Raw genomic sequence first — 21,621 nt, 5'->3', positions numbered from 1 at the left:
GTAACAACACGACGACACAAGGTGCCTGTACAAATGTTAGGTCTTCACGAGTCTGGCAGTTTTTTAAGTTGGATCCAGATGATTCAAAAAAGGCCATTTGCAACACCTGCCGTGCCAGCATCAGCAGGGGTACCAAAACTAGCAGCCTGACCACCACCAGCATGATCAGGCACATGTCAGCCAAGCACCCGACTTTGTGGGAAGTACAACAGAGTCGAGGAGCAGTGCTTGCTGATGTCACTGCTACGTCTTCGCTGGTTGTGCATGCGAGCCAATCCTCTGTCCATGCTGCCTGCGAACAAGCCTCCTCCACTCCTGCACCTGCAGTTGCCTACGCAGAAAGAACACCATCATCAAGCACGTCCTTGTCCCAGCGCAGCGTTCAGTTATCCATTCAGCAAACCTTTGAACGCAGGCGCAAATACACTGCCAACACCCCACATGCCACAGTTCTAAATGCTAACATTTCGCGACTGCTTGCGCTGGAAATGTTGCCTTTTAGGCTGGTGGAGACAGAAGCATTCCGTGACCTGATGGCGGCAGCTGTCCCACGTTACTCGGTCCCCAGCCGCCACTATTTCTCCCGGTGTGCCGTCCCCGCGTTGCATAACCACGTGTCACAAAACATCACACGTGCCCTGAACAACGCTGTTTCACCCAAAGTCCACCTAACCACAGACACGTGGACAAGTGCTTGTGGGCAAGGCCGCTACATCTCGTTGACGGCACACTGGGTTAATATTGTGGAAGCTGGGACCCAGTCTGAGCGAGGGACGGAACACGTCCTTCCCACACCAAGGTTTGCAGGCCCTACCTCAGTCAGTGTTTCACCCACACTCTACAGCTCCGGAATGTCATGCTCTTCAGCCTCCTCCTCCTCCTGCGCATCCTCATCCACTGTGCCCTCCACACCAGTCACAAGCTGGAAGCACTGCAGCACTGCCTCGGCGAAGCGGCAACAGGCTGTGCTGAAGCTAATCTGCATAGGTGACAAACCCCACAATGCAGAAGAGCTGTGGACAGCTCTGAAACAGCAGGCAGATCACTGGCTCACACCTCTGAACCTAAAGCCAGGAAAGGTCGTTTGTGACAATGGCCGGAACCTGGTGGCGGCTTTGAGGCGAGGCCAGCTGACACATGTTCCATGCGTGGCCCATGTGCTCAACCTCGTGGTTCAGCGGTTTATAAAGTCATACCCAGAGCTGTCTGATCTGCTGGTAAAAGTTCGCCGCCTGTCTGCACATTTTCGAAAGTCACCTACTGCTTCAGCCGGCCTTGCCGGCTTTCAGCGCCGTTTGCATCTTCCGGCTCACAGACTGGTGTGTGATGTCCCCACGCGTTGGAATTCAACTCTGCACATGTTGGTCAGGATATGTGAGCAGAAGAGGGCAGTTGTTGAGTACCTGCATCACCTAAGCCGTCGGGAAATGGGTCAAACTCCACACATAACACCTGAGGAGTGGAGATGGATGTCAGACCTATGTACCATCCTCCAAAACTTTGAGGACTCCACCAAGATGGTGAGTGGTGATGACGCCATTATTAGCGTCACCATACCGCTACTCTGCCTTCTAAAACGGTCCCTTTTGAAAAACAAACATGATGCATTGCAGGCGGAGCGCGATGAGTTGCAGCAAGAAACAGTAGTGGGTGTGGGTGATAACACACAGCCCAGCCTCGTCTCATCACAACGTGCAGTGGAGGACTATGACGAGGAGGAGGATGAAGACATGGAGCAACTCTCCGGCCAAATTGAGGATATGACATGCACACCAGTCATATCCTCGATTCAGCGTGGCTGGCCAGAGGACAGGGTAGATGAGGAGGAGGAGGAGGAGGAGGAGGAGGAGGACAGCATGTTCAGTCATCTTGTTGGTCAGGCTACTGAAGTCCTGGCTGTTAAGAGTCTGGCGCACATGGCTGACTTTATGGTAAGCTGCCTGTCTCGTGACCCTCGCGTTAAGAACATCTTGGCCGACAATCATTACTGGTTGGTAACACTGTTAGACCCACGCTACAAGGAGAACTTTTTGTCTCTTATTCCCGTGGATGAGAGGTCAACCAAAATGCAGCAGTTTCGGAAGGCCATACTCACGGAAGTAGGCAAAGCATTCCCCTCACAAAACGCTAGCGGCATAGGTCAGGAATCAGTGGACAACCGAGGCGTACAGCCGAGAGAGGCACAAGTCCAATCCGCCAGAGGTAGGGGAACAGTCTTTAAGATGTGGGACAGTTTTCTCAGCCCCTCACGTACCACAGCCCCTGAGGTGCGGGGTAGTGCCACAAGAAATCCTAAGTTTGCCCAGATGCTGAAGGAGTACCTTGCAGATCGAACAACTGTACTCCGACATTCCTCTGTGCCTTACAATTATTGGGTATCCAAGCTGGACACGTGGCATGAATTGGCTCTCTACGCCTTGGAAGTCCTGGCCTGCCCTGCTGCTAGCGTTTTGTCAGAGCGTGTTTTTAGTGCCGCAGGTGGAATCATTACAGATAAACGCACCCGCCTGTCAACTGAAAATGCTGACAGGCTGACTCTGATAAAGATGAACAAGGGTTGGATTGGGCCAGACTTCACCACACCACCAGCAAATGAGAGCGGAATTTAAAGTTTGCCATGTACCTCCACTCACCCATGGGTACACTTCTCGACTTTGGATAATCGCTGGACTGCTCCTCCTTCTCCTCATGCGCCATCATGATGACCGTTACAATAGTTAGGTCTTTGTTTCAGGTATACCCCCAGTGGTAAATTTTTTCGCCCATTCTTTGCAGAATGGACATTACAACGACAGGAGACCCGCTCCTTTGCAATGGGAACAATGTTTTGAGGCCCTCATGCACGTCTCTACCCAGGGACAACGTGTAGCCTCCCAATTTTTGGCTGCCCTGCCTAAGGGCTATACTGAAATACACCCACTTCCTTAAAATGGACACTTAATGTTTTGAGGCCCTCATGCACGTCTCTACCCAGGGACAATGTGGAGCCTCCCAATTTTTGGCTGCCCTGGCAAAGGGCTATACTGAAATAGACCCACTTCCTTACAATGGGCACTTCAGGTTTAAAGGCCATCATGCACGTCTCTACCCAGGGACAATGTGGAGCCTCCCAATTTTTGGCTGCCCTGCCTAAGGGCTATACTATAATACACCCACTTCCTGACAATGGACACTTAATGTTTTGAGGCCCTCATGCACGTCTCTACCCAGGGACAATGTGGAGCCTCCCAATTTTTGGCTGCCCTGGCAAAGGGCTATACTGAAATAGACCCACTTCCTTACAATGGGCACTTCAGGTTTAAAGGCCATCATGCACGTCTCTACCCAGGGACAATGTGGAGCCTCCCAATTTTTGGCTGCCCTGCCTAAGGGCTATACTATAATACACCCACTTCCTGACAATGGACACTTAATGTTTTGAGGCCCTCATGCACGTCTCTACCCAGGGACAATGTGGAGCCTCCCAATTTTTGGCTGCCCTGGCAAAGGGCTATACTGAAATAGACCCACTTCCTTACAATGGGCACTTCAGGTTTAAAGGCCATCATGCACGTCTCTACCCAGGGACAATGTGGAGCCTCCCAATTTTTGGCTGCCCTGCCTAAGGGCTATACTGAAATACACCCACTTCCTTAAAATGGACACTTAATGTTTTGAGGCCCTCATGCACGTCTCTACCCAGGGACAATGTGGAGCCTCCCAATTTTTGGCTGCCCTGGCAAAGGGCTATACTGAAATAGACCCACTTCCTTACAATGGGCACTTCAGGTTTAAAGGCCATCATGCACGTCTCTACCCAGGGACAATGTGGAGCCTCCCAATTTTTGGCTGCCCTGCCTAAGGGCTATACTATAATACACCCACTTCCTGACAATGGACACTTAATGTTTTGAGGCCCTCATGCACGTCTGTATGCAGGGGCATTGGTGAACCTCACAATTTAGGACTGCCCTGGCAAAGGAAAATACTACAAAGACTCACTTCCTCAAAATGGGCACATTAGACTCAAGAGGCCTTCATGTACGTCTCTTCTCAGGGACATCGGAGTGCCACACAATGTTTTCACGTAAAATCTTTCATGTATTGATCTCAAAAAGTAACATACACCAGATCTATCTCACTATTGGGTATGTGCCCTTAACATTTCCGCCATGAAAAATCATTTTGGGGTCATTTTGGAAGGTTTTCTGGTGAGTCCGTAAAAATGGCGTAAAACGCGGACAAAATTGTTCACAGCTGTGACTTTTGAGTGATAAATGCTTCAAGGGGTCTTCCCCATGCTGTTGCCATGTCATTTGAGCACTCTTCTGAGACTTTTGTGACATTTTTAGGGTTTCTCCATGCTGCCGGGAGGTCATTTCACAAAAATACTCGGGTCTCCCATAGGATAACATTGGGCTCGTTGCTCGGGCCGAGTACACGAGTATCTTGGGAGGCTCGGCCCGAGCTTCGAGCACCCGAGCTTTTTAGTACTCGCTCATCACTAGTGAACATTTAAAAAATTTCTTTTTGTATAAGGGCCCTAAACAGACCCAGTTAGAAGCCATGGAGGTGGCGGTCCAACTGCGGGTTTTCATGTTGTGCAAATACAGATGAAGCCGCTCAGGAAGCAATGAAGAAAAATCCATGGAGGAATGTAATTAATGAACATTTCTTCATTTTTAAAAACAAAAAGGAATGTTGAAATAATGAATTTTAATTGAATTAAATAATATTAGTTATTGGTGGGGAGTGTTGATGTGCACCATATATTTGTATTCCTTAGTATAGTGATTCTAGCTGTGAAGGTTCAGAAAGCGAGTGCCAGAGCAAAGCAGGAGTGCGCATGCGTGAGGGGTAACAGGAGTTCAGGTCCGTGGGAGAGAACACACCGCGCATGCGTGGGGGTTAAAATAGTCCAGACTGTGGTAATTACCTTACTACGTCTGTGCAGATTACGGAAAATTCACAAGCTTCAAACCAGAAGCCCTCCGGCATGACTAGTACGAAGGACAGTGCCGGCATAACCACACACAGGACCTCATAATCACACACCCCTTCCCTCAATTAGAAACATGAACCATTAGCATCAATCATATACAATTTATAGTTACAGCTACAGGGCTACAGCTATCTCGGATTACCCCTGCCTCCTTCATGTTCCTCAACATGTCTTTGGCGCACTGGTAATTTGCAGGTGGTATTGGCCTATACCTCTCCTCGATGGGTGGATGTGCACCTGTGGGAATGTGATGCTGGACCCCTTTGATCCTCCCAAAATCGAATGGGTGTTTTCTGAAGACCTGTTTGTACTCTTGCACTACCCTGTAGATCCCCTGCTTGTGGTGTGGAGGTGTGGAGTCAGTGCCTACATGTAATTCCTCACACCACTCCTCTGACTGGCTTGGTGAGTCTTCACTGACTGTGGTAGGGGTGTAGGCTTAGTGGGGGCTGCTGCTTGGATGGCATGTGTGTCTACTGTGAACAGCTTGGAAATAGTGGCATATCTAGGTAGCCTAACCTCCTCCTCTCCGCAATTCATCACTCTCACGGGCACTCTCCCCTTCCGGACATCAATCACACCTCTGGCTGCCAAAACTGTGGGCCAGTGTTCTGAAGGCAGGGGCTCCACCACTGCCTGATAATCCTGTCCTTGGGTACCTACAGCTGCCCTACACCAAATCATCATCTCACTCCGCAGAGGCACAACAAGAGGTGATGCATCCATCACTCGCACACTGTCTCTCCACCAGACAGGTTCACCTGTTGCCGCTGCAGAAGGGGCCCAGATCTCACGTTGCAAAGCCCTCTGCCGGCCCACTCCTGCGGTTGCAGACAGCTGCTGAAGCTGCTTCCCCGATGCAATTCTCAATTACATTGGTCCCTACGACCATTTTCGGGTTACGGTCACTTGGGTCCTTCTGCACCACTATGAGTCCTTGGTGTTCTAACTCCAACCTTCCCACCTTAAGAGTCACTTCCTTGAACCCCACTTGGGTCATAAGGAGTCCATTGGCTGCAATGATAGTCAGGCCAGAATCTGGTGGGGGTAAGGTCAGCATCAGACCAGTAGCACTTGTACAGTACTTGAGGTAGTCGTTACCTGTGAGCCGGTGTCCAGGAGCGGGAACGTCGGGATCCCATCCACGGTAAGGGAGATGATGGGGCAGCCTCTGACATACCGCTCCCACCAATCAGCTGGGCCTTGTTGGTCTATTCCTAAGGATTAGCCCTTGGTCTCAGGGGTGGCCCGTTCAAAGGGCACCGACGGGATAATGGCCAGTCTGGTTGCACCTGTAACCAACGGTTTGTCCATACCGGTTGTTGTTTCGTCTTTGCATCCAGGGGACATCTTCAGGGCTGTCTGTGAGCTGGATCTTCTCCGGTGGCTTGGGCTTTGGCTGCATGGCCTCGAGGATCCTGGCGACGTCCTTGGCTCAGCTGCTGAACTCAGTCAGGGAAGTCAGATCACTGGGAATTCCTGGGGGATCTGTGGGCACTGCCGGCGCTGGTAAAGCCAGGAGAGGGGACTTCACCAGCAAGTGGGAGGTGCCTGCCGGCCAGGATGATGATGTAGGGTCACTGGTTTCAGGGGCCTGCAGAGCCTTTATGGCTCTTTCCTTTAGAACTGCAAAGTCTATGTCTCGATGTTCCAGGGCCCACAGCCGCAGCTGTTTGCAGTCCTCTGCCGACCCCAGCCCCTGCAAGAACTGTTCTACCAGCATTTTGTTGCTCTCCGGCTCGTTGATCGGATCAACGAGTCTTAGGGTACGCAGAGCGGTTTGTAGTCTCAGAGCGTAGTCCCAGATGCTGTCCTGGGGACACTGCTTGCAGTTATAAAAGTTCATTCGTAGCTCCGCCTCCGTACGGGTTTCGAAGGCAACTTGTAGCTTATCAAATATGGTGGGTACAGAGGCCCAATCCTCATCAGTCCATTTCTCAACCTCCTGCTCGGCTGCGCCTGTCAGCTGTCCGAGCACCACGGACGCACGCTGCCTGCCGGTCATTGCATACATGTCGAGGACAGTACATTTTTTTTTTTGGAAGACCTGCAGGGCGTCAGGTCGGCCATCATACTGGGGCATCCAGGCGGCACCGGGCACATAAGGCAAAGTAATCGGCATGACTTGCGTGACTGCCGGGATTGCGGGGTCCGCCGCTCTTGCGACCGGAGCGGGTCCTGCTGCATCTCCGTCATCCTGTACGGCAGCGGGAGCCGCGGCTCCACCATCACTATTGGGCGCCGACATCTTTCCGTTCTTTCCCCCTTGGTTTTCAACAGCAGTCTCGCGGGACCCACTGTCCTTTGCGCTTCCTGTCTTGGGAGTCACCAGCTTCCGCCCGCGTTCTAAGGGGGCAGAGCATCAGCTTCGCGCCTTTTTTGGGGAAGATGATGCTATTGTTGTTTTGGCGCCAAAGATGGCGGGCAAGTCCAAAATTTTGGAACGTTTCACGGATTTCAAAGCAAGGCACACGGCATCTACTGATGGGGTAAGAACCCTGTTCGTGACGCCAGGTTTTGTGTTGTCGCGGACAGGTGCCGCCTCTGCTGCGGCAACCGGGGCTGCTCGAGTGGCGCTTGGGTCCGGGATCGTGTCTGGGGCTCGAGTGGTGACCGGACCCGGGGCTCGCGCAACCGCCCATCCACACACATAGTGAAAGAGGGGGTATTTACAGGGGAGATTGTCGGTGACACCACCCGAGGGTTGCGGTGATGGGATGGTGGCACCGCCGCTGTCTCTCAGGGCCGCCGTCCGGGGACGGTCATGTAGGGGGGCAGCAAGGTGGTTCCCCCTCCACGGGTAGGGTTGTCTGTAGTCCTGGGGCCAGGTGTGGGTAAGAAGCAGGGCTGGGGAGTTTGTCGGCAGGTTGGACCGGGTGACACCGGTGTACTCACAATTATGAATGATCCACACAGAGTACGTACTGTAAACCAAGGCCGGATGCCGGTTGCCTCTGGAGGGGTGTGCTGGTCCCGAAAACAGGGGTTGACAATGTAGGGGCCCTTCCTCCTGCACTTGTGTCTTTTGGTGTGTGGATTAACCCCGCTTGGAACGGGAAAAATCCGCTCCCCTGCATCTTTGGACTCAGAGGGAGCCGTTGCCCGCAGACGCTGACCCGTGGGACTTCAGTGGGTTCTTGGCGGACACCCTGTCTCCCGTGTTAGAGCACACCGGCAGCCCATCTGGGCTTCTCTCCTCGGGAACAAGGCCTGGTACCTTGTCCTGCTGGTCAATTAACAAGGGGCTTGAAGCTTGCCTCGTCCTAGGGTCCAGGTACCCCGCCCGTGCACGGTCTCTGGACCGGATTCCCTCCGTCGGTACTGGCGAGCTACGACCCTGCCCCGGTCCACTTCGGGTTTTCCGCGACCAAGTCGCGGTCTTCTATGGCCCTACAGAGCCGTCTGCCACCTAGTCGGTCCTCCCGTGATCCCAGGGCTCCAACCCTGACCCCACTGCACTCTGACTTCCACTCAACTCCAACCTCCACACTTCACCGACTGAGCTTCCAGACTCCACTGACTGACTGTTCCCACCCCCTGTCACCTCAAGACCCCTAGGTGGGCGTTCCCATCCACCTGGTCCCACCCACTGGTTTGTCCAGTGGGGGGGTGACTAGGATTTGTGGCTGATGTTCCCCTGTGTGTGATGTGTGGTGTTAATTCCCAAGGAGGAGGAGATTCCTGTACCCCTTGGTGGGGGGGGTACAGTCATCTGTGACTACCTGGTTTTGTCAGGGCGTCACATATTACCTGTTTGAAAGTAACGCCAATCACCCTTACTGTAGTACAGCACTTTAATTGTGACGTCCAGATGATTCTCAAAAACTGCAATATCGCTAATACTTACTAGCTGACTCTCGGGGATGCTCAGGGCTGTGTGTATGCTTTTAGCGCGGCTCAATAAAACGACATCACTGACATCTGTGTCAGCCATCAGTGCACAAACGCTAACAGCAAAAAACAGATTTGTGCTGTAGTTGTTAAAGTCGTACAGCCAGCGTCTCTTTTGTTTAATGATCTGGCTGCTCGCTATAGATTTCAACCATCTTTTCACACCCCCGCATCTGTTTTTAATAATTGTCACGAGTAATTTCAGGGAATTGGATGCTATGCATTCTGCATTACTTTGCAGAGCACGAGCAACAGAATTTAAAAATGATTCAGAACTAAAATCCTCCCGTGTTTGTTTTGTAGTGAAAATAGAGTCTAAGGCAGGGTTCCCCAACTCCAGTCCTCGAGGGCCGCCAACAGTGCATGTTTTCAGGATTTCCTTAGCATTGCATGGGTGTTGGAATCATCAACTGTGCAGGTCATTAAATTATCACCTGTGCAATACTAAGGAAATCCTGAAAACATGCACTGTTGGCGGCCCTTGAGGACTGGAATTGGGGACCCATGGTCTAAGGTGTCACCGCCTTCATATCTTAACTGAACAAAGTCACCAGGCTCAATGTCTCTGATGATTCTGTCCAGTAATGATTGAATGGAATCATGGACAACATTCAGGGCCTCTACAAATGAATGTATTTCGCTCTAAATTTACAAATTTAAAATGACCGCTATGCATGCGTGTGTTGAAATTGCGGAGCTGTCTTTCATGGTGATAAAAATAGTGTAAAACGACAGGATTACCAGTGACCCATACATTGTCGCTACTAGCATTAACGCCCTGTACATTACTACCTTCAGCATTATCAGCAACATCACCAGCGCCAACATGGTCATGTACATTTTCAACATGTGTTTCAATATGTGAGTCGCTTTGTGAACTTGGAAACGCAATGTTGCTGTCATCTACAGCTATATTTTGGGATGGTAAAGACTGGTTCGGGTGGTTTATCGGGGCCCGTGGATCTTGTGTAGTTATTGTGGCCTCTTTGCACCTTCTCACCACTAGTGAGTGTCTAGCATTCATTAATAGCTTTACAGCTCGTTTCATAACTCTAGACCTATTAGACCTATGTAACCGTAATTTTAGGCAATTTATGCATTCCATATCCAACAATTTTTAGTCACATCGATTTATTTGAATCATCAGATGGTACATCTCCATACTGCTATGTGAAAGCTTATAGCTCGGCAACATTTTCACGTGTTGGGGGTGCTGATAATAACCTATCATAGGTATCACAGAAAAAAATCTGGCAACGTACGTTTCTGTATTCAACGTACGTTAGTTTTTGTTTTTTACTTTTACTATGTCCTGAACGTCGCCTCTTCAAGGGCTTCACAATATTAAAATCATGACGCACAGTCTTACCATCAGCTAACTGGTCGATTTCTCTATCGAGTGCTTCCCGATCCGCTTGAGTCTTGCGAGTTGTTGGTATGCTCTGTGTTGTTGGCGCAACACATTCTGCTTGTGTCAGGTCAATCGTGGTTGTGCTCTGTGTTATTGTGGGTAATGGTGTTGTTGCGGTCTTGATTAAGCGTTGCTCGAATTTACGGGGCATCGGTATTGGACATGTCTTTTCACAAAGTTTGGCTGGCACAGCGCTTCCTTCTTGTCCTTCCACACAAAGCGGTGATAGAGGATGTGTTCACACACTCCTGTTAGTCGCGTGTACTTCGACTCGCACTGTAGTACTGTTAGCATCACGCTCCGCTAGTGGTTGTAGAACCGCACTAGCTGTTTTTTTCTGGACAGCGTGTGTAGCTAAAAGAAAAGTTATAGTTGTGTCAGAAATATGTGAAACAATGTGAAGATTGCATGTATAAAGACTGTATACAAATATCTAAATACATACTTACAGCTGTGAGGCGGTGAAGTGATAGTTGATGTCACCATATTAGTTGCTGCAGCAGCGGCTGCTGTTGTGGGAATACTTGCTTTCCTAGGGGAGGTGGGTGCATTTTCTTTTGAAAATAAGCTTTTCTTCCACATCAGTTTATGGTCTATGAATAAAATATATAACCATTAGTCTGTGGCAAAAATTCATTTCTTTTGCCCACGACCATTACTGAGTACTCATTACTTTTTCTATTCGCCGGGATCAGGTGTAGTGGCGTGCCACGTTTTTTAGCTGGTGTAGGAGTCTGATGGGTGCCAGTCCCGTAGTCCGGATGCAAAACATCTGTATAAAATGTACTATGTATGTATGTATGTATGTATGTATGTATGTATATATATATATACACATACATGCATACATACATATATACATACAACTTACCAGCGATAGCCTGTAGTAAATTAATATTGCTTGTAGCAGCACTAGAATTAGCACCAGCCCGTGCCCCTGCCACCGTCATGTTACTAGCATCACACTCCATAGCGCTTAATAACAGAGGGTCAAGATCAAAATCCATAAAGTCATCTTAAGAAAGGAAGAAATAATATAAAAATAATATTCAAAGCAAACCCGACAGATACATAATGAATTAGTATTTACTCCACCACACATATATAAATATATAGCTATGTATGCAGCTTACCGCACATAGTCTGCTGTAAATTAGTCCCGCTTGCTCACAGACTAGTATTAGCATCAGTTACCACCGCTGCACCCGCATCAGCACCAACATCATCACTCATAGCACGTAAAAATACATCGGAAGCACTGCAGTCCATAAAGTGTCATCTTAAACAAGAAAGAGATGCATATAAAAGTAGTATACTATGCAATTTTTCAACCAGGATGATGTAACATTTACAGTTCTATTCAGAATAATACATACCAAATTGTTGGGCATTGGGAAGGCTATCATCAAATTCATCCATAAAATATTGAACTTCCATCTAAAATATTAAGCCTGTGTGAATTTTCCATAGTATTTCATGCAAATCTATACCAAAGGACAAATAGACTTTATATGCTATATAATAAACATTCATATATCTATAATGTTGACGTTGTACCTATGCAATATATTAGACAGTTGGATAGATTAAATAGATCCAAATGTTGTTCTACATCATCTAAATTATTGCCAATTACATAACTAGTGTAATGTTAAACACACCAAACATCAAATCACTAGAAACCATACTATGGGATGATAATTAAATAATGTAGGAGAACACAAACACCCTCAGACAGTATAAACAATTGTGCAAATTAAATGAGAACAATTATTAACTAATATATTGAATATATGACTAAATTATAAATAAACTACATTTTACGTGCTACGAATTACAACTACTACTGTTATAAATATAAATACTATAGAAAAAGAAAGTCCAGCTCACCGTGCTGCCTTGCTGAAATAATCCAACTCCTGCGCAAGGAAATGGTTTGACAACCAATCAATATGGAAGAGAAAAAAGGAGTATATCCAGCGCCAGGAGGGAGAATTAAAAGTCCATTTTATTAGAGTAAATAAATCATAAAAAGTCCAGCAAGAAGAGGCATAAGTCGCATGACCAACAGAACAACGCGTTTCGACGTTATGTCTTACTCATGTTCTCGTAGCAAATGCATTCAGCTTCCCTTTGTTCAAACTCTCCGCTTCCTACAATCAGACACACATGTGTTAGTTACTCAGGGCAACTCCCAACAAAATAGTTGTAGGATATCCAGTAGAGAGAAAAGAAAAAGGGAAGACTGGAGTGGATAAAAACATACAATGACACACATGTTAAAATATAAAAATCAAGACAACAATCTTTACAAAATAGTGGGAGAACAGGATGTATATGTACTCCTTAATTCTACACATAGGACATATAATAAATAGCCATTTTATATTTAGGCAATAGACATATAAATATTAAATCAATAGAGAACATGTCAATAGTACAATCCAAGAATTAAGATTAAATAGAATAACATGTATAAATGTCATTATAAAGTTCTCCATAAATATAAGTCAGAGACAGAACACAAGTCAAATGCATATGAATCACATAGAATAAAAATTTGTTATAAAAATGATCCAGAATAGATAAATCTATAACCTCTGGAAACATAAATACATCTACAATTCCATTGTGTGAGGACAATCATCCTATGCATTAATTAAATAACGGGACCATCAGGAAACCATACGGACTAAAAAGGAATTATTTGAAAAAATTCAATTAAAAAAATACCCGCATGGTTAATATTGTAGAATTAAATCCTGACGATTATTTAGGCCATTATGGTGTCTGGTGCCCAGGGTGAAGATCCAGAAGGATTCCCTGTTGAGGAGTTTCCTTCTGTGATCTCCACCCTGGACTGGTCTATGAACCTGTTCTACACCCATAAATTGAAAGCCGCTAACATCACCCCTGTGAACAGATGCAAAGTGTTTTGATACTGCAGAAATTGCGATCGCATTTTGTTTAGTGACATCTGAGAGATGCCTCCTGATCCTAACCTTAAGGGGACTCGTCGTGCAACCAGTATATTGTACCTTGCATATACTACACGTGATCAGATATACAACAAAGGTAGAGTTGCAATTGATTAAAGAGCCTATAGAAAATGTTTTTTGATTCACAATAGAGTGGAAAGTTTTTCCTTTTTGTGCAAAATTACAAGTTTTGCACCTGGTTGCACCACATTTGTAAAATCCCTTCAAAGTGATCCAGGAGGATCTCTCTGTGTGTCCATCATCACTCACAAATAAACTTGGTGAAAGTATATTCGTAAGTGTTGGGGCTCGTTTTGCGACACAAACAACATTGCCCTGTATCACTTGTTTCAATACTGGATCATCATTCAATATCGGTAAATATTTTTTCACGATATGTGTGATGGCAGCATATTGGTTACTGTAATTGGTGGAAAAAACAATATTGTTGTTGGTTCTCTTTTTATAAGATAGTTTATTCTTATACAGTAGGTCTTTCCTATTAATTTCACCCACTATTTGTTTAGCTCTATTTAAAACCCAGGGGCGATACCCTCTGTTAGATAATCTATCACAGATCTGACTTTCTTCCCTAATGTAGTCACTAGACTGGGAACAGTTGCGTTTTGTACGGATAAGCTCTCCTACTGGGATATTATTTTTGGTATGCAGACTATGGCAGGAATCTGCCGTTAATATAGAATTTGTAGCTGTAGGTTTGCGGTATGGCGTGATTGTGACTAAATCCAAAGAATTTATGGATAATGTGATGTCTAAAAAATTCATAATCTTTGGATGATTATGGAACGTAAACTTTAGATTAAAGTCATTATTATTCATATATGAGACAAATTGCTGTATAATGTCCTGAGGACCTGACCAGATCATAAGCAGATCATCTAGATATCTGCCATACCATTGCAAATATTTTGAAAATGAATTATTGTCAGCATAGAGGAAATCTTTCTCCCACCTCGCCATGACAATATTTGCAAGCGAGGGGGAGAAGCGAGCCCCCATGCTGACTCCTCTGCACTGTAGATAAAACTTTTTATCAAAGGAAAAATAATTATATTTTAACATAAAATCAATTGATGAGATCAAAAAATCCTTTAAGCAGATGTCATAATCACTAAATTTATCTAAGTGCTAGGATAAGCAACGTAGTGCCACATTGTGAGGTATAGATGGGTATAAAGATACCACATCACAGGAGAGCCAACTATAGAAGGGTTTCCAATTGTAACAATCTAAAGCTTTTACCACTTCCTTGGTGTCCCTAATGAAACCTGGTATCTCCAAAATAAGGGGTTGTAGAAACTGATCAATCCATCCCCCCAAGTTTTCCCCCAGTGAACTGAAACTATTGGGCGTAGAGGAGGGGGGGGAATACATTTTTGTGGACTTTCGGAAGACAGTGGTAAATTGGTATAACGGGATTCCTATTGAATAAGAAATCCTTCGTTTTATCATTGATAGCTCCCACACACACACCTTCTTCCAAATTTTTCAACAATAAATTATTAAAGTGTCTGGTGGGATCTCTATCCAATTCAATATATGTATCCACATCCTGTAAATCCTGTAAGATCAATTTCTTATACAGACCAGAATTCATTAAGACAATGGCCCCCCCTTTATCTGCCTCCCTAATTGTGAGATCAGAGTTATTTTTTATTTCATTCAAGGCCAATCTTTCCTTATGGGTCAGATTATCTTTAGGGGGAACCATTGTCTCTTTCAATTCTACCAGTTCAGTTACAACAAGCTCCTGAAATATATCCAATATAGCCGGTCGTGACTGAACCGGATAATATTCCCGATTGGAGAGCACAGGGTGAATGGAACTCATAGAATTCGTTGGTGTGATATCAGGGTTAATAGAAAGGAGTCTCAGATCCATTAATGCTTTTTGTTCCCGGAATGAGATAGTCCTTACTGTAAAGCTGGGGTCACACTAAACGACAGCGACAACGACGTCGCTGTTACGTCACCATTTTCTGTGACGTAGCAGCGACCTTGTAAGTCGCTGTTATGATCGCTGCTTAGCTGTCAAACACAGCAGCCGAAGCAGCGATCATAACGACACGCGTCGCTGTTCTGAAACATGTGCAGAGAGCAGGGAGCCGCGCACACTGAGCGCTGGCTCCCTGCTATCCTAACTACAGTACACATCGGGTTAATTACATGATGTGTACTGCAGCTACATGTGCAGAGAGCAGCGTGAGAGCGGCGGAGGCTGGTAACGAAGGTAAATATCGGGTAACCACCTTGGTTACCCGATGTTTACCTTGGTTACAGCTTACTGCAGCTGCCAGATGCCGGCTCCTGCTCCCTGCTCGCTTCATTTCGTCGCTCTCTCGCTGTCACACACAGCGATCTGTGCGTCACAGCGGGAGAGCGACGACCAAAAAATGAAGCTGGACATTCAGCAACGAGCGGCGACCTCACAGCAGGGGCCAGCTCGTTGCTGGATGTCACACACAGCGACAGCGACGGGACGTCGCTGCAACGTCACAGAAAATGGTGACGTAGCAGCGACGTCGTTGTCGCTGTGTGTGACACCACCTTAAGAGATGTCTGTCTCAACATTGTCCTGTAGTGAAGAATTCTCTTTGTTAGCATCAAAAAAAGGCATTTAAGCGTAACATTACGAGCAAATTTATTTAAGTCCAATATAGTCTGGAAAATGTTAAAGTTGATATTGGGAGCAAATCCCAGCCCCTTACTCAGCAATGATATCTGTTCTCCAGACAGGACATAGCTGGACAGATTCCAGACAGGAATAGTTAATATCTCTGATTTTGATTGTGGGCAGAATAAATTCTGATGTTTCCTGCCCGCTCGTCTTGTCCGTTTTTTGACTTGTTCTTATAGGGGACTTGTGTTGGATAGTTGGACTTGTACTGTTTAGAACGAGTGGTGATACCTGATGCATCTAGTGAGGTGTAGTATAGATCTGTAGCTCCATCAGAAGTGGAGGCTAGGGATACATCCCCAGTAGAGTCAGAATTATCAAAGTTGACTCTATTAAAGGTAGATTGACGTCTCCTTCTTATAATAGATCTCGGTTTGTAGTTCCAAGTATAAACCTCATTCTTGGCATAGTCATTGGAGTCCCTCATAAATTTTTTCTTTTTGATATCCATGATGTTGCCCTCCAATTTAGACAATTTGGATTGAATTTTGTCATAGGATTTTTTAAAATCATCCAACCGATTAAATTTTTTGAGGGAGTCCTGTATGTTCACAATATTGGATTTATTTTGAACAAGTTCCAATTCCTCCTGTTTAATAATTAAGTGCATCAGTTTAATGGCACAATCACTCAGAATGGTGTTCCAGCTTGTAATAAATTCAGTGTTATATTTACTGGTGGGAAATTTCTTTAATCGTAAACCTCTGGGTATCATACCTTTATCGATGTAAGTCTTTAATGAGGTTGAATCCCACCAGGTCTTGAGCTCTTTCACCAAATTACGTTCTAAGTCCAACATATGTTCTTGAAATGAATCCTGTTCTGAAGCAGGTAAATTCTCCGTCATGTTTCCAGACATATTAAATATTTGTGCCACCTTCGAAAGTCTTTGCGAGTAATCATCCTTATCCATAGGGAAATCCACATTCGGTTCCGACATGCCAAAAAGAAGTAGAAACCAATCCTATGGTAAATTATACTGCAGTCGGGAGCACCGGAGTAAAGCCGATTTGAGTCAATAGAAAAAGAAAGTCCAGCTCACCGTGCTGCCTTGCTGAAATAATCCAACTCCTGCGCAAGGAAATGGTTTGGCAACCAATCAATATGGAAGAGAAAAAAGGAGTATATCCAGCGCCAGGAGGGAGAATTAAAAGTGCATTTTATTAGAGTAAATTAATCATAAAAAGTCCAGCAAGAAGAGGCATAAGTCGGATGACCAACAGAACAACGCGTTTCGACGTTATGTCTTACTCATGTTCTGGTAGCAAATGCATTCAGCTTCCCTTTGTCCAAACTCTCCGCTTCATACAATCAGACACACATGTGTTAGTTACTCAGGGCAACTCCCAACAAAATAGTTGTAGGATATCCAGCAGAGAGAAAAGAAAAAGGGAAGACTGGAGTGGATAAAAACATACAATGACACACATGTTAAAATATAAAAATCAAGACAACAATCTTTACAAAATAGTGGGATAACAGGTAATATAAATACTGTTACATTAAACATCGCTGGAATTAATGTCGCAACTATATAGGCTTAATAAGGACAAATGGTTACAATATTAGGCGCTAAAAGTTAGATAAGTTAATACTCACTTTTTAGGTCTGATGGTTTAACCTTTGTCTTGTCAGCTAGTGTTCTTCTGCAAGGTAGTTTGGCTAGTGCTACTTTAGGGCCATGTGCCCACGGGAGCTTGCTTCTGTGGATTTTGCCACGGAAAACCTGCGGCTTTATCTGGATTTTCCAGATAAATCCGCAGGTTTTAGCATGTACAGACACTCTCCATCTTATCCTATGGGACATGGGGAGTGTCTGTGTCCACGTTGCGGAATGTGCGACTGCGGAATATGTTGCGGATATCCCGCAGCCGCACATAACAGCATGTCAATTATTCCTGCGGATTTACCTGCAGATGGTCCCATACTTACATGCCTTGATAGCAGACACCCGGCTTTCCCTCGGTGCACAGGAGGCTGAAGCGCGGTGGATCCATGAGCAGGAAGGAGGAGGTGGGCGGGGCCTGCACGAGCGCCGGTCATGTGACAGCCAGAGATAGTTCAGGCCCACCCACCTTCTCCTGCACAGTGTAGAGACGCTGACAGATGCCGGAGAGAAGTGCTGTATGATGGAGGTAAGTATGAACTCCCCCGATCACTGCAGCACTTGTTCTGCATTGAGGATGCAGTGTTGAAGTCATGGTACTGTATCCTCAATGCAGAATGCCCGCAGGATATCCGCAGGACATTCCGCAAATAAACCGATGCATTGAAACAGACAAAGTTGTGCTGTGGTTTTCTGGGAGCTCCTGCGGAAATAACCACAGGACACTTTCCCCCGTGGGTACATAGCCTAAGGCTGTATATATACTGTATATACATCTTCCAGCAGAGCACACACCTCTGTATAAGCCCATACGAACAGCCCATGCTACCTCTGTAACGCCCAATTACGCTAGCTCACACTATCCAAACTTAATAAAAAGATATTGGTAGTCTATAAAAAGATATAAAATGGTAATGAAATGCTAACAAAGAGCAATAATGAGATATCAAAGTTAATAAAATATTAAAGTCAATAAAAGAAAATATATTTTTCAAGGAATATTTATATTAGAACACACTTTTAATATCATTTATACTGCTGAATTTCTGATAGAGACATTCGGGTCTTGATTCGCATCACATAACTTTTATTTATTCAGTCATGGAGTCTCGGCATTGTGAAAAAATATTACAAAAACAGTATTTCGACCCTAAAAATGTTGGTTCCTGTGGCGGTGCTGAAAATCTATTCCGTGTAGCACGCAATCAACGTATTAAAAAGACAGAGGTGCTTAATTGGCTGAATAATCAAGATGCATATACTTTACACAAACCAGTGAGAAAAAGATTTTTAACAAATAAGATTATTGTGAGAGATATTTATACACAGTGGCAGGCTGACTTTGTCAGCATGATTGATTATTCCCGTGAAAATGATGGTATAAGATATATTCTTACAGTTATAGATATCTTATCAAAATTTGCGTGGCCTTACCAAACAAGAACGGAACAACTGTTGCAAGATCCCTCGAAATAATATTTGAAAATGATCAATGCATACCAAAGAAATTACAGATGGATCGTGGCAAAGAATTTATGAATAGCGCCCTGAAATGTGTATGTAAAATATATAAAATTCATTAATTTTTGACAAGCAATATTGGAAAAGCAGCCTTGGTAGAGCGATTTAATCGTACATTAAAAACACGAATGTGGCGCTATCTCACGAAACATAACACCTTTAGGCCCCCTTCACACGTCAGTGATTCTGGTACGTATGTGCTTTTTTTTTATATGTACCAGAATCACTGACATACGCAGACCCATTATAATCAATGGGTCTGCTCACACATCAGTGATTTTTCACTGAATGTGTCTCCGTGCAGCGTACACCCGTAGCCGTGATTCTGCACGGAGACAAGTCCATTTTTTTCTGGTATCACTGATGACCCAGGAACCACACTATGGTGTGATCCGTGTGTGATCCGTGAAACACGTACCAGAAAATCATGGACATATTAAATATTTTCAACTTACCTTGCCTGTGATTCGCTGTGCAGCCTCCGCTCTCGGCAGCTCCTGCCTGGCTCATGAATATTCATGAGAGCAGGAATAGCTGACCAGGAAGTAGCTGCTGAGAGCGGTGGGCGGACGCTGGAGAGCCGATGAGTTCAGCACCATGGACAGCAGGAGCGAAGGCAGTTGAGTAATGTCCATATGCAATCACGGATTGCACATGGACAACCCACGTGTGCCGTGAATCACGGAACATGGAGGAACGTGTGCGTGTTTTACACGTCAGTGAAGAACATCAGTGTTTTTCACTGACGTGTGAATCGGGCCTTCGGTATATTGAAATTTTACCTGATCTGGTGTATAGCTATAATCATAGCTATCATACTACAATTCGATGTAGACCTGTTGATGTGACAAAGCGTAACTCACTACAAATCTTGAAAAATATTTACGCTTCTAGTGTCAGTGCTAAGCCTATTAAACCGTCTTTAAAAATCGGTGGTCATGTGAGAGTGTCATGATATAAAGGTATCTTCATTAAGGGGTATGAACAAACGTACACGGATGAAATATTTGTTATTACGGCCATCAACACCAAATTTAAAAAACCCCTCTATAAAATTGCTGATCTAAACGGAGAAGAAATCAGTGGTTCATTTTATAAAGAAGAAATAAAAAAATACTTTTGGATGAGCATCGCATCTACAAAATTGAAAAGATTTTAAGAAAAAAAACATTAGCAGGTCAACGTATTTTCTAGTGAAATGGCTGGCCTAACAACAACATTTAACAGTTGGATTACAGAAGACCAGCTGACGGACGTATAAATCATGGAGGAGGGCTCATTATATATAAACACTACAGTGTAATGCTTCTTCTAAAATGTACCCCGAAAACACGATATCAAATTATACCATCAAATTGGCAAAACCTGTACAGCTTTCTGGTCCCTTTGAAGTTGCGCTCACCGAGATTCAATATCCGCATACATGGTATACGTTTGAGCAGAATGACGGAAATTTCTTTATAGCACGCCACGGTGATATAGCTAAAGAATTTTATTTGAAATCAGGATTTTATTCAAACATTACTGATTTCATAAGAGCCATTAATGAGTGTATTGATATTTTGAAGGTGGCACCCGATGGTTTTAAACTTTGATACGATGAGGTAAAGAGAAGTGTTGCCATGTCAGACCCAGCAACAATACAATTTGCTCCAGGCCCGAAACTATCACGTATTTTAGGCCTACAACCCTTTATTGAGGCCTCTGTAGATTACACACGTCTGGAACAGAAGAAGTCATATGCAAATATAAAAGACGGATTTTATACATTATACGTGTACACAGATATAATTCAACATCAGCTTGTAGGTGACAGCTATGTGCAACTTCTGAGAACTGTTGAGGTAGCTGGTAAGAGCAGTGAAATTGTCACCATTCAGTACACAAGACCCGATTATGTACCCCTTTGAAAACAACATTTTGATTCTGTGACAATCTCTATATTATCAGATCAGGGCACCCCTGTTAAATTCAAGTACGAAAAAAGTATTGTTCGATTGCATCTCAGACCGCGGAGGTGTTGACACAGAAAAAGGGTGTCTCAGAGGGTATATGGTGACCCCACCATCTATGCCAGATATTACATAGCGCAATCGGGTCATGGATTACAGGTTTTTCGCGGTGATGAGTACATGTATGGTGCCGGTCTTGACGGAATTTTAAGAGGCCTTTTTAGAAGAGCCGTACCATTATTCAGAAGAGGACTGGAAATAGTAAAGCCTCATGTGAAGACGGCTGTCAAAAACATTGCTAAAGATGCGGTCACAGCCCTCTCATCAGCTGTAATGAATCGAATAAACACACACCCACAGGAGGGCTCCGGCATAGTTTATGTTGCTAAAAAACAACAAAAAAGAAAAAGATGTGTGCGCTATTCACAGCCCCCAATGCTAATGAATAAAAAAACCACCAAGAGTCAAAACTGTCAGAAAAGAATAAAGGGGTCTTTACACGCTACGATATCGTAAATGTTTTATCGTCGGGGTCACGTCGTTAGTGACGCACATCTGGCGTCATTAACGGTATTGCAGCGTG

The 21,621-nt window shown here is 45.0% G+C and overlaps 1 long non-coding RNA gene across 2 annotated transcripts; it reads right to left on the bottom strand.

Moving 5' to 3' along the window:
- Positions 1 to 10,736: 10,736 nt before the first annotated feature.
- LOC142260549 (uncharacterized) lies at positions 10,737 to 12,261 on the bottom strand. Of its 2 annotated transcripts, none has more exons than XR_012728669.1 (4): positions 12,174 to 12,261; positions 11,660 to 11,720; positions 11,417 to 11,562; positions 10,737 to 10,876 (listed from the first exon to the last, which is right to left on the bottom strand). It is a non-coding gene; the product is annotated as an uncharacterized LOC142260549 (long non-coding RNA). The 2 variants fall into 2 exon arrangements; XR_012728670.1 differs by lacking the exon at positions 10,737 to 10,876 and adding an exon at positions 11,247 to 11,298.
- Positions 12,262 to 21,621: the final 9,360 nt, after the last annotated feature.

The sequence above is a fragment of the Anomaloglossus baeobatrachus genome, unplaced genomic scaffold (assembly GCF_048569485.1).
Source record: "Anomaloglossus baeobatrachus isolate aAnoBae1 unplaced genomic scaffold, aAnoBae1.hap1 Scaffold_130, whole genome shotgun sequence".
In the NCBI taxonomy this organism is placed as follows: domain Eukaryota; kingdom Metazoa; phylum Chordata; class Amphibia; order Anura; family Aromobatidae; genus Anomaloglossus; species Anomaloglossus baeobatrachus.
Note: the sequence above shows the minus strand (reverse complement) of the source record. Positions and strands in the feature narration are given on the sequence as shown.